The sequence below is a fragment of the Sorex fumeus genome, unplaced genomic scaffold (assembly GCF_029834395.1).
Source record: "Sorex fumeus unplaced genomic scaffold, SorFum_2.1 ptg000044l, whole genome shotgun sequence".
NCBI classification, from domain to species: domain Eukaryota; kingdom Metazoa; phylum Chordata; class Mammalia; order Eulipotyphla; family Soricidae; genus Sorex; species Sorex fumeus.
Window position 1 is genome coordinate 43,932,748 of NW_026606101.1, and position 13,605 is coordinate 43,946,352.

The following is a 13,605-nucleotide window of genomic DNA, read 5'->3' on the forward strand; positions in this document are numbered from 1 at the left end:
AGCTTCTCCTTACTCATCCTTCCCAATGGTGCCGTATTGGAGGCTCTTTCGGGGTCAGGGGAATGAGACCCGTTATTGTTACTGTTTTTGGCATATCGAACATGCCACGGGGAGCTTGGCAGTCTCTGCCATGCTGGCAGGATACTCTTGGTAGCTTGCCAGGCTCTCCAAGAGGGGCAGAGAATGTATATGAGAATACAGGCAAGTATGTTAAAACCAAACACACGTGTGCTGCTTTAGGTACATCAGTTGGCTAGACTATCAAAGGTCGTGCAGCCGCATTCACTTTGTTTTATAGTCTCTGGATCTTGGCCATTGATGGAATTACATGGCACTGGGGGCAGTTTGTGGGTGTGACTGCCAAGTTACTGGAAAATGGGGGATCTAGGTGGAGAAGGCCCAGTCCTGATTCAAGCAGGCTTGGATATCTCAGCCCCGGGTCCTGCATACCTGGGTTCCTCTGCCGGTTCCTTCATGTGTGAAGCTCGTCAAAGTATGTGGAGAGTGATCTTAAGCATGGCTGTGGCTGGGTTCTGGAGGTTTTTGGCCACCGGAGTTTTTCTTTTGGCGGGGAGGGAAACTCAACCTGTCCCCCTCCAAGGGGCTCCGGTGAAGACAGCTTGACTTTGGGACAGGAGATTCTGCATCCACACATCACACTACAAGTGCAAAAATACTGTTTTCAAATTATTAAATAAAAAAGGAATCTGCAAGCTATAAAAATGTGCCACAAAAGAGCAAAGCTTTCCCATAAGAAATTTTAACTGACTCTGCTGTGAAACCCCAGGTGAGTTGTGACATAAATCAAAAACTTTTTTGTTCATAAATAACTTCCTATAAATCCGGAAAACTTAACTCAGGCATCTGGATCACAGCTCTATCACCTTATGTTAATGGGGCATTTGAAGGAAGGAAATTTGGCTATTAATGGGACTTTTCCCCTATAACCTATTTATTTTCTGTCAGTTTTATTTTAGCCCTTGCCATTATTTTTATTCTTTCCATGTGAAGTATTAAAAACTCCAAAATGAATTCTTAACTTAGAAACTAACACAAGTGTTTATTTCCATATAAACAAGCAACAATGAAATGTTACCTATGCTATTCTTAACAAGCCATAATCATGATAGTATCTTCTTAGTAGATCATGATAAAAGCTAAACAGAAACATCTTGAGACATTTGGTCTTAACTTTAAATGCTTTCCAACTGGACAGACTTACAGCAGAAACAGAGGCTGTAAAAGAAGCCCAGGCCAGAGATAGCACAGTGGGTAGGGTGTTTGCCTTGCATGCGGCCGACCCGGGTTCGATTCCCAACATCCCATATGGTCCCCTGAGCACCGCCAGGAGTAACTCCTGAGTGCAGAGCCAGGAGTAACCCCTGTGCGTCGCCTGTTGTGACCCAAAAAGCAAAAAAAAATAGAAGCCCAGTCCTCATTTTGCACGAGAGCACCAAGCTGCCTGGGGAACAGATGTGATATAGTAGCAAGGCCCTACTTTCTCTCTCCACTTATTGTACATAAGAGATTCTAATAAATGACCTATTACAAACTGAAGTATATGTGTCAGCAAATTCTAAAGAATCCCAATCCTTTTAAGAAAAGAAGTCATCCTCGAGTTTTCGGAACCAAGTGCCGGAGTGCACATACTTCATGGTTCATCCTGTGTGCCTCAAAGTGACAGTTACATCGCTGACACCTCTACTTCACATGCTTTGCCTCTTAATCGCAGCCATCCCTGACAGTCTCGACCACAGAGCCTCACCTAGCCCATCTTTGTATCTTTCCTTGTTATTCCTTTATTCCTGATAGACTCATTTACCTTCTGTGCCTTTTACCCCACACCGTCTCTAGGAGACTACAACCAATTCTACTTTTGTCCAACAAAGTTTTACAAATCCAAATTGAAAAACATCCAAAAATTAAAACACCATTCAGTTTTTGTTACTATTTGATAAAACATGGGAAATTTCGTTAGCTGTCATGAATGACTGCTGTCTCAATTTAGGGGGGGAAATGTTATGTATGTTTGGTAGGTAGCAAGTTAATCACTGTCACTGTCACTGTCCTCCCATTGTTCATCGATTTGCTCGAGCGGGCACCAGTAATGTCTCACAACAAATTGTGAGACTTATTGATACTGTTTTTTGCATACCGAATACGTCATGGGTAGCTTGCCAGGCTTTGCCATGTGGGCGAGATACTCTCAGTAGCTTGCCGGGCTCTCCGAGAGGAGCGGAGGAATTGAACTCGAATGTTGGCTGTGTGCAAGGCAAACGCCCTACCACTGTGCTATCACTCCAGCCCAGCAAGTTAATATCAAACACAAATTATTGAAACTTAAAAATATGCAGAGAATATATTTGGACAACAGGGCCAAAATATATATAGAAAAAAATATTTTTTAAAGGAAAATGCCAGTGTATATCATAAAGGGTAGGAATTAAGATCATAAACAGGAGATCATATACTATATTAAACACACATACAACCTCACAGGCTAAGCAGAAAATTATTTCCCCTAGTCCATCATATTCAATAAATGGATAAATGAAAAATATTCTCAAGTGTTCACTTAGATAATATTCTGGCTGTGACAAGATTTACAAGTCTGTGGCTCAGAGAAACCATATCAAAGTGGGAAACAATATAAACATGAGAATAAAGGGATGTCCCAGTTAAAATACCTTTATGTTAATATAAAGAAAATAAATTTCATGACAAAAGTGGAAACTATCTCCAGAAAAAGGGAAAATTCAGTCTCTTAAAGATTGTGCGTGTTATATCCAAAAGAACAGAAACAACCGGTGTTGGCATGGATGCAGGGGAAAAAGGACTGTCCTTCACTGCTGGTGGGAATGCTGACTGGTCCAGCCTTTTTGGAAAACAATATGGATATTTCTCAAAACATTAGATATTGAGCTTCCATTTGACCCAGCAATACCACTTTTGGGAATATAGTCCAGAGATGCAAAAAAGTATAGTAGAAATGAAATGAACTGTATGTTTATTTTAGCACTATTTACAATAGCTAGAATCTGGAAAAAACCTGAGTGCCCGAGAACAGAGGACTGGTTAAAGAAACTTTGGTATATCTACACAATGGAATATTATGCAGCTGTTAGAAAAAGTGAAGTCATGAAATTTGCATATAAGTGGATCAACATGGAGAGTATCATACTAAGTGAAATGAGTCAGAAAGAGAGGGACAGACATAAAAGTACCGACTCATTTGTGGAATATAAAGTAACATAATAGGAGACTAACACCTAAGGACAGTAGGAATAAGGGTCAGGAGGACTGCCCCATGGCTTGATAGCCGATTTCATGCACTGGGGGAAAAGGTAGCTGAGATGAAGAGAGAGGAACACTAAATAAATGATGGTTGGAGGGATGGCTCGGGATAGTAGACGCATGTTGAGAGTAGACTATGGACCAAACATGATGGCTGCTTGTTTACCAGTATTGCAAACCATAACACCAAAAAGGACACAGAGTAAGGGATTATGCCTGCCACAGAGGCAGGAGGTGGGATGGGGTGTGTGTGGGGGGAGGTAGGGATACTGGGAACATTGGTGGTGGAGATGGGTACTTGAACATTGTTTGACTGAAACACAATCATGAAAGTCTGTAAGTCTGTAAATGTATCTCACAATGATTCATTAAAATGAAAAAAAAAGATTGTGCATATAAAAATTCTCTTTCTTATAGATTGTTTGGATAAGTATAAATTAGTCAAACAGACCTTGTTTTCATCCACACAAACAAGCAAGCACTGCTAGGAAACATAGTTTTCTCACAACATAAGTGATTATTAGCAGAATTAGACCCAATTCTGAATTTTCTCATGCACACAGAATGCACATTATTCAGCACACAGCATTCTTAAAAGCATTTTGATGGTCAGTAACATAATCTAAAGAAGTACAAGGTAACAGACAAAAAACTATTCTAATGAGAAAAATCATAAACTCATTCCTAACCATCATCTTAAATAATAAATATTTAGAGACTACATCCAATGCCAGTTCATAGAGAATAGGCAAAGCATCTAGGAGAACTGGGTCGCAACTTAAAATTACATGATGAAATTAAACATAGCCTCTGGAAATATTAAAATAACAAATGAGAAGTTCTTAGAAGATCGTATCTGACAAGAGTTTGGGCTCAAAAAGCCCTTGCGTCCCTGATAAGATTAAAGTAGTCCATCTACCCACAATAACACAAAACACAGTAAGAGCTTCCTATCTGTCTGCTTCACAGTGACACATACACAGCTTAAATAACACGCATCATTTGGCTCATGTGCAACAAAATAAAGTCATTAAAGAGCATCCGGGGGCAGCTGGATCGATAGCACAGCAGGTAGGGCTTTTGCCTTGCAAGCGGTCAACCTGGGTTCAATTCCCAGCATCCCATATGGCGTCCAGGAGGGGCAGGGTGTGCGAGAGCCCGCTCATGGTGGCAAGGCAGGGGTCCCCCCAGTGGGGTCCCCTGCTATCATCAGGAGGGACGGGGTGCTGGAGAGTCCCCTCGTGGCAGCCAAGAAAGCAACCCCCGGGGTCACCGGCTGGCATCCACTTGGGGTGGGCATGTGCCAGAGTCTCCTTTTGGCGGCTAGGAGGGGTTCCCCCTAGGGTCCCCAGCTGTTGTCCAAGAGATGCCATGGGTTCCATCATGGCAGATGGACAGGGGTCGCTCTGGGATCTCCTTCTGGCTTCCAGGAGGGACAGGGGGTGCAGGAGATTCCCCTTGTGGTGACCAGGCATTGGATCCCCTGGGTTCCCCTAGTGGAGTCCAGGAGGGGCGGAAAGTGTGGAAGAGCCTGCTAGTGGAGGCCGGGCAGGGTTCCACCCACGGGTCCCCTACTGGTGTCCAGGAGAGGCAGGGGTTGTGAGAGAGCCCCCTCGTGGCAGCCAGCCAGTGTCCCCTCCCCCCATGGTCCTCTGCTATTAGTCAGGAGGGGTGGAGTAATAGGAGAGCCCCTTCATTGAGGCCAGCCAGGGATCCTGCCCAGGTTTCCTCCTGGTGGTTCCCTCCTGGCTTTGAGGAGGAATGGGTGAAGCAGAGCCTTGTCCTAGCAGCCAGGCAGAGGTTCCCTCCCGGAATTCCCCCCTGGCATCCAGAAGAAGCAGAGGGAGGGAGAGAGTCCCCTTGTTGCAGCCAAGCAGGAGTGTCCCCTGGAGTCCGCTGCTGGTGGCCAGGAGAGGAACCCAGAGTGACCCAGAGTGGCGGTCAGGTCAGGTTCCTCCAGGAGACATGCCTGAGAGCCCCCTTGGGGTTGCCAGTCAAAGGTCCCTGCTGGGGTCTCGAGGGATGCGGGAAAGGTCCCGCAGAGGTCTCCCCTTGGGTTCCCTGTTGCCATTTAAGTGGGGCATGGGTGCTGGAGAGCCACCTCCTGGCGGCCAGGTAGGGGTCACTATGGGGTCTCCTGCTCCCATCTAGAAGGGGTAAAATTGCGGGAGAGCCCCCTCATGTTGGTCGAGCAGGCAGGGGTTACCCCTGGAGTCACATGCTAGCCTGCGGGAGGGGCAGGGGTTGCAGGAGAGCCCCCTGTGGTGGTCAGGCAAGGGTCATCTCTGGGATCCCCTACTGGCATCCAGGAAGGGAATGTGGGGCAGGCGCGCCACCTTGTGGCAGCTGGGCAGGGCTTTCCCCTGGGTCCCCCAGGTCCTGTCCAGGTGGGGAAGCGGGTGGGACAGACCCCCCTCGTGGCGACCAGGGAGGGATCCCTTCTGGGGTCTCCTGTTGCTGGTTAGAAGAAGCGGAGGATGCGGGAGAGCCCCCACGTGGTGGCCAGGCAGGGGTCCCCGCTGCTGTCCCGGAGAGGCGAGGGTGCGGGAGAGTCCCTCGTGGTTGCCAACAGAGGTACCCTGCTTCTGCCCAAGAGGGGTGAGGGATTGGGAGCGGCACTTCCTAGCGGCCAGGCAAGGGTCCCCCGGGGTTCCCTGCTGCCCTCCAGGAGGGTAGGGGGCCTGCAGAGGCTCCTCCTGGAGCCTAGACAGGACTTCCCCGGGGAGCCCTGCTGCCATCCAGGAGGGACAGGGGTTGGAAGAACCCCCTCATTGCAGCCAGGCAGGGGTCCTGGCCAGGGTACCCTGCCGGTGTCCAGATAGGGTGGGGTGGAGGAGAGAGCCCCCTCTTGGAGGCCAGGCAGGAGTCACACCTGGGTCACCTGAGGGTGTCCAGGAGGGGCAGGGAGTGCGAGAGAGCCCCCTCAGGTGGCCAGGCAAAGGTCCCCCCCACCCCGTCCCCTGCTGGTGTCCGGAGGGAAGGGGTGCCGCAGAGCCCCCTCTTGGAGGCTAGGCAGGAGTCCTCCCTCGGGTCCCCTGCTGGAGTCCAGGAGGGGCGAGGGTGCTGGAGAGCACCATCGTGACGGCTAGGCAAGGTTCCCCCTCTAGGGTCCCCAGATGCTGTACACATGAGCAGGGGGGTAAGGCAGATCCCCCTCGTGGTGCCCAGGTAGGGGTCCCTACTGGGGTCTCCTACTGCCGTCCAGGAGGGGCAGGGGGTTCGGGAGCGCCCCCTTATGGCGGACATCTAGGGGATACACCCCGCGTCCCCTCCTAGCATCCAGGAAGTGGGATGTGCGGGAAAGGCCCCTCATTGTGGCCGTTCAGGGGTCCCCCCGGAGACCCCTGCTGGGTCCAGGAGTCTGGAGGGATGCGGTAGAATTCTCCTGTGGCCGCCAGGCAGGGGTCCTCCCTTGCATACCCAGCTGCCATCCAGGAAGGGAAGGGGGGTGCAGGAGAGCTCCCCCTGGCGGCCAGGCAGGGTTCCCCCGCGGGGTCCCCTGTTGGATTCCAGAAGGGGCGACAGGGCAGAGGTAACCGTCGTGGCAGCCAGCAGGGGCGTCTGCTGGTTTTCTGCTGCGATTCCGGTGGGGCAAGGGGTGCTGGAGCAACTTCATGGCGGCCAGGCAGGGTCCCTCCTGGGGTCCCCTCTTGCTGCCCAGGAGGATCGAGGGTGGCGGAGTCTCCTGCTGGTTTCCAGGAGGGGCGGAGTGTGTGCTTGAGACCTTCATCGAGGCTAGACAGGGTCCCCCCTCCCCCCAGGGATCCCCTGCAGAAGGTGCGGAAGGGGCGATAGAGGTCCCCTTGTGGTCCCCTCCTGCCACCCAGAAGGGGCAGAGGGGCGGGAGAGCCCCCTAGCGGGGGTCACCAGGGGGGTTTCCTGCTGGCGTCCACGAGGGGTGGGCGAGGGAGTGCTTCACCACGTTGGCCATCCAAGGCTGGAGTCCCCCCAGGCGTCCACGAGGAGGGGGTGCGGGAGCACCTCCACGCGTAAGCCAGCTGGGGCTATCCCTGGGGCCCACCGCTGGCACCCATAAGATAGAGGGTGCTGTAGTGCCACCACTGGTGCCGACCAGCCAGGGCTCCCCCTGGAGGCGTGGTGTCCACGAAGGAGGGGTGTGAGTACGCCCTTGTGCAGGCCAGGCAGGCCTTCTCACTGGGGTTCCTCGCTGGCACCACGAGGTGCAGGCGTGCCCTCTCTTGTCGGCCGGCCAGTGCCCCACCCTACAGTCGGCTGCTGGCGTCCATGCAGGGCTCAGGAGCGGCCCCTCGGGTCGGCCAGCCTGGGCTCCCCCTGTCGTCCCCCACTTGCATCCACAATGGTTGCAGGAGCGCCCCAACGTGTCAGCCAGCCAGGGCAGCCCCCTGGGGTCTCCCACAGGGATCCACAATGGGGATGGTGCGGGAGCGCCCCCTCGTGTCGGCCAGCCTGGGCTTCCCCTTGGGATCCTCAACTGGCGTCCACAAAGGGGGTCTGTGGGAAAGCCACTCGGGTCAGGGCTCCCGCCTGGGGTCCTCTGCTGGAGTGCACGAGGAGGGGTGTGGGAGTGCAGCCTCGGGTCGGCCATTCAGGGCCCCTACCTGGAGTTCTCCGCCACAAGGGGGTGAGCGGGTGTGCGGGAGCACCCCCTCATGTTGGCCAGTCAGATCTCCAGCCGGGTCCCCGTTGATGCCCACAAGGAGCGTTCCCTCTTGTTGGCCAGCCATGGATCCCACCTGGGGTCCCACACTGGCTTCAACAAGAAGGGCTATGGGAGAGGCCCCTGTATCAGCCAACCAGGGCTGCCCCCTGGGGCCCTATGCTGGCACCCACAGGGGGAGTGCGGGAGTGCCTGCTCATGTCAGCCACCAGGGCTCGGCCCTGGGGTACCCCACTGGGATCCATGGGGCGGGGGAGGGGGGGGCCGGCGTGTGCAGGAGCAGCCGTCATGTCAGCCTCTTGGGGCTCCTCCTGGTTTCTCCTGTTAGCACCCTAGAGAGTGGGGTGGAGGGAGTGCCAGCCAGGGACCCCCTCCGGTGTCTTCAGCTAGCATCCATGAAAGGGGAGCTGTGGGAGCTTCACTCATGTTGGCCAGCCAGGGCTCACCCCAGGGTCCCCCACACTTATCCACAACAAGTGGTGTGGGAGCGCCACCGTGGATTGGCCAGTCAGGTCTCCCACCTGTGGTTCCCTGCATCAATGAGGGGGTGTGCGGAAGAGCCCCCTCCTTGTGGCTAACTAGGGCTCCTCTCGGGGGCCCCACTGGCATCCACAAATTGGGGGGTGAGGGAGCGCCCCCTCGTGTTGATCAGCCAGGGTTTCCCCTTGGACTCCCCTGCTTGTGTCTATATGAGAGTAGGGTGCAGGAGCACCCCCTCATTTCAGCGAGTCAGGAGTCCCCCCTGGGGTCCTTACTGGCGTCCATGAGGGGGGAGGTGTGGGAGCGCCCACCACTCGTTCAACCATCAGGGCTAGCCCCTGGGGTCTCCCACTGGGATTGATGAGGGTTGGATGTGGGAGCGCCCCTCATGTCAGCCACTCAGGGCTTCCCCCAGGCTCTACCGCTGGCGACCAAGAGAGTGGGGGTGTGGGAGCTCCCACTCGTGTCAGCCAGCAAGGGCTCCCCCCGGGTCTCAGCCGCTGGGGTCCATGAGGAGGAACTTGGGTGTGCCCCTCGTGTTGGCCAGCTAGGGCTCACCCCTGACGTTCCCCACAGGCGTCCACAAAGGAAGATGTGGGAGCACCACCTCGGGTCAGCCAGTAAGGGCTTCCACCTGGGGTCTCTCCTGGCATCAATGAGGGAGGTGCAGGAGAGACCCCTCCTTTTGGCCAGCCTGGGTTCCCAGGGGACCCTGCTGGCATCCACAAGTGGGGGAGGTGTGGGAGCGTCCCCTTGTGTTGTCCAGCCAGGGCTGCCCCTTGGGTTCACCAGCTGGCATCCACAATGGGAGGAGTGGGGAAGTGTCTCCTCGGCCAGCTAGAGCTCCCACACTGGGGTCCTCTAGTGGTGTCCACGAGGGGGGAGGTATGCGAGCGCTCCCCCTGTGCTGGCAACCCAGGGCTACCCCTGTGGTCCCCCGCTGGTGTCCATGAGGGAGGGGGTGTTGTAGTGCCCTCTCGTGCCAGCCAAACACGGCTTCCCCTGTGGTCTCCCACTGAGACCCACGATGTGGAGTGCAGAAGCACCCCCTCACGTCGGCCTACCAGGACTTCACCCTGGGTTCCACCGATGGCATCAATGAGAGGGGGTGTGAGAGTGCAACCTTGTGTTGGGTAGCCAGGGCTTTCCCCAGGGGTTCCCCGCTGGCATCCACGAGAGGGGTTGTGGGAGCACTTCCTCATTTTGGCCAGTCAGAGCTCACTGGAGTCCCTGATGGCATCCACGAGGGTGACAGTTTGGGAGTTCCCCTCGTGTCTGCCTGCCCTGGGTTCCCCGCTGGCGTCCACAAGGGGGCGGGTGTGGGAATGACCCCTCATCTAGGTCAGCTAGGGTTCACCCCTGGGGTCCTCCACAGGTATCCACAAGCAAGTGGGGGTGTGGAAGCGCCACCTCGGGTCAGCCAGCCAGAGCTTCCCCGGGGGTCCCCCACATCCAAGGGGGGTGGGTGCATGAATACCCCCTTACGTGGGCCAGCTAGGGCTCCCTCCTGGAGCTCCCCACTGGGGTCCATGAGGAAAGGCCTGGGAGTGCCCCCTCATGTTGGCCAACCAGGCCTCCACCCTGGTGTCCACAAGGGGGAGGTGTGCATGTGCCTCCTGTTGTTGGCCAGCCAGGGCTCCCTCCTTGTGTCTCCACTGGGCATCCATGGGGGGGTGGTAGGATTGGGGAGCATCCCCTCATGTCAGTCATCCAGGGCTCCCCCCTGGGGTCCCCCAATGGCATCCAGAAGGGGAGTGTGTGAGCACAACCTCAAGTCAGTAAGCCAGGGTCTCCCCTGGGGTCACCTGCCGATGTCCATGGGGATTGGTTGTGGGAGCATTTTCCAGTGTAAATGGAATTGTTAGTGTGAAAGTAGAGAGGTTACCACAGGGCTAATGTTCAGGTCCCTGTGGACGAAGTGAGGGAACCCCACCCCACTGCATGGCTCCAACTGTCCCGGTAAACTTGGTCACCCCTTCCCCCTCCCACAGCTAGTCTGACACAGTTCACTGCTGTCTCCTTGTCTCTGCACCAAAGGCGCTGAGATCACCTTCTACTTCACTCTGACTTACTCCTCCCACACCATGGTGGCCTATGGAATTTCGTCTTTGTGTGCAAAAAGACCAAGGCTGCTGCTGCTTTTTCAGGGCAGGTGGGTGGGGCTACATTTGGTGGTGCTAGGGGTCATTCCTGACTGTGCTCAGGGACAACTCCTGGCAGGCTCAGAGGACCATATGGGGTGGTGGGAATCAAACCCGGCGCAAAACTGTCCTTGCTCTGGCCCCGGGGTGCAGCTTCTGAGAACTGAGGTGTCCTTGGGCGCTGTGATGAGCATAGGGGTGCATGCATCTTTGTATTTTAATGTTTCTTTGTGGGTGGGGAATACCAAGAGGCGGGGTCACTGGGTTGTACAGCAACTGCTCTCTGTTGAGAAGTTTTGGTACAGTTTCCACAGAGGCTGAAGCAGAGACAACCTGCCAGCAGCAAATAAGGTTCCTTCCCCCACATCCTGCCAACTCTGGTGGTTTCCAGGATTTGGGGAAGTACATCGTTCTCACTGCCCTGATAATAAGCAATGATGAACAATTTTTCATATGCTCACTTGCCCTCTGTTCTCCTCAAGGAAGTATCTGTACTCCTTCCCCATTTTTCACGAGCGTGTGTGTGTATGTGTGTGTTTGTGTGTGTGGTTTTTGTTGTTTTGTTGAGCGTTGCAAGTGCTTTGTGTAAAAAAAAAATGGGGGCCAGAGCGAGTAGGATGTTTTCCTTGCACGCGGCAGACCCGAGTTCAATCCCCAGCATCCCTTATGGTCCCCCAAGCACAGCAGGAGTAATTCCTGAGTGCAGAGCCAGGAATAACCCCTGAACATCACTGGGTGTGCAAAAAAAAAAAGATATCTTGGATGTTTAATCTGATGTATTATGTGCAAAAGTTCTCTCCCCTTCAGGATTAAATATTTTTTCTATTAACTTGAATTTCTTCTGCCACATAAAAACTTCTTAGTTGACATGTGCCATTTGTTTCTTTTTGGTGTTATGGTCTCTATGATCAAATCACAGACTGCATCCAAGACCCAGTTCCTGATGAGATCTGGTCCCCTCAGAGAAGTTTCCAGATTCTATTCTACGCTGGAAATATTTCATGCACCCTGAACATGGAGTGAGACAGGTGCAGGCTCCTTTTCCTCCTCAGTTTCCCCAGCGACACTTCTTGAGTGCATCTCCCAACTTCTCTGTCCTGGATGCAATGCTATTGCCTGCCACTGGCCTCAACTCTCTGTTCCACACCTGCTACGTCCGTCACTGGAGCTTACTGCTTGAAGGTCGGGAAATGTAACCCTTCCGATCTTCTTTTTCTCAGGATAAATTTGGCTGTCTGGGGAGCTTTATGATTCCATACAAGTTTTTGGAAAGCTTGTTTCAAGTCTTCAAAGAAAGTCTTCTGGAATTCTGTGGGCACTGCTTTGAAGCTGTGCATGTTCTTCTGAGCCTGAGAGTCTTCCAGCCCAGGAACAGGAAGCCTTTTCCCACTCCCAGGAGGCATCAGCTCTCCTCCAGAGTGAGTTCTAAATTTCAGTGTGGTCATCTTTCAGAGCATTTGCCAAGTTGATTCTTTTTTTTTTTCTTTTTGGGTCACACTTGGCAATGTACAGTGGCTCTACACTCAGGCTCTACACTCCTGGTGGTGCTGGGGAGACCTTCTGGGATGCCAGGGATTGAACCCAGGTTGGCCACGTGCAAAGCAAATGCCCTAACCGCTATACTATGGCTCCGGCCGCAAACAAATTGATTCTTAAGGTATTTGCTGCAAGGCAAGCGGCCTCCCCGCTGTACCATCTCTCTAGCCCCAGCTTCTTGTTTCTAAGTCATTTTCTGGTGGAGTCTGTAGGTTTTTCTACATAAATTTTCATGCCATCCACAGACAGTTTCACTTCTTCTTTTCCAAATTGGATTCATTTGATTATTATTTTTCTGACTGCTACAGTGAGGACTTTCAAAACTCTTGGGAGAGAGTGGGGAATGTGGGCGTCTCATCGGGTGTCCACTGTTGGTTGTGGTGCTGGCTGTGGTGTTGCAGATGACCATTACTGGCCTTAGGTGTACGCCTTGTTAGTCTTATTTCATTGAGAATTGTCATGAATGAATGTTGAAACTTGTCAGAAGTTTTTCTCTGCATCTTTTTATTTAATCGTGTGTTGTGCATGTGTGCGTGTACATTTTGGGGGCCACACTCGCAGTGCTAGGTCTTACTCCTGGCTCTGCTCTCAGGGATCAACCCTTGTGGGACCTGGGGGACCATATGTGGTGCCAGGGATCGAGCCCGCTGGGCCCAGTCTAGGCCAGCACCATCATCTCAGTCCCTCTCTCGGACCCAGCATGGATTTCCCTTCCCCCTGATTGATGGTGTGTCACAAGAACCAGCATGCAAATGCTGAGCCGTCCCGGAATAACCCCACCTGGTCTGGCTGATCTGCTTTGCTGAGTTCCTGTGGAGGAGGCTCTCTGCATCAGGGTTCATCAAGGATGTCAGCTTGTAACTCTCCTTTTCAAACACGGCTTGGCAGGTAATGCTGGTGTCTGAGAGGCTGTTATTGTTACGAGCTCACTAGCATCTGGTTCTGGACAGGGTTTTTTTTCTTGGGATTTTTCAATTACTGTTTTCCATTTCCTCATTCATGATTCGTCTCTTTGGTTTTCTGCTTGCTCCCAAATCAGCTGTTAGTGGTTATAATTCAAAGAATTCCTCGATTTCTTCCTGGTTCACTAGCTTAATGGTCTCAAACCGTTCCTGTACACCTCTTAGTTTTACATGTCAGAAGTGTCTGTTGTAGCTTTTCCCTTTTAATCATCGACTCAGTTTATTGGAGTTTTCTCTTTTGTCTTCGCGAGTCTAAGTGTTTTTCAATCCTGTGTGCTCTCAGAGACCCCCAGCTCCTGATTTATTTATCATTTTTGCTGCATTCTTAATTTCTGTATCATTGATTTCTGCTCTAAGTTTTATTATCCCCCCCCCCCCCCCGTCCAACCCTGGGATTCACTTGTTCTCTAGTTCTCAAGTGGTGAGCTTAGTTACTTACTACAGTGTGTTTATGGTTCCGTGTAAGCCCTGATAGCTACACACTCCCCATAGTACTGCTTCGGTGGTTGCTATGTTGGTCCTCATGGTTTGCCTTCCTGCTCGTTTGTTTCGA